The sequence below is a fragment of the Bison bison genome, unplaced genomic scaffold (genome assembly GCF_000754665.1).
Source record: "Bison bison bison isolate TAMUID 2011002044 unplaced genomic scaffold, Bison_UMD1.0 scf7180017864451, whole genome shotgun sequence".
NCBI classification, from domain to species: Eukaryota; Metazoa; Chordata; class Mammalia; order Artiodactyla; family Bovidae; genus Bison; species Bison bison.
In genome coordinates, this window is record NW_011495013.1 from 5,423,327 (window position 1) to 5,423,709 (window position 383).

Sequence of the window (383 nt, forward strand, 5' to 3'; positions counted from 1 at the left end):
ACTAGACGGACCTTTGTTGGCAAAGTGATGTCTCTGCATTTTAACATGCTATCTAGGTTGGTCATAACTTTCCTTCCAAGGAGTAAATGTCTTTTAATTTCATGGCTACAATCACCATCTGCAGTGATTTTGGAGCCCAAAAAAATAAAGTCAGCCACTGTTTCCACTGTTTCCCCATCTATCTGCCATGAAGTGATGAGACCAGATCCCATGATCTTAGTTTTCTGAATGTTGAGCTTTAAGCCAACTTTTTCTCTCTCCACTTTCACTTTCATCAAGAGGCTTTTTAGTGCCTCTTCACTTTCTGCCATAAGGGTAGTGTTATCTGCATATCTGAGGTTATTGATATTTCTCCCAACAATCTTGATTCCAGCTTGTGCTTC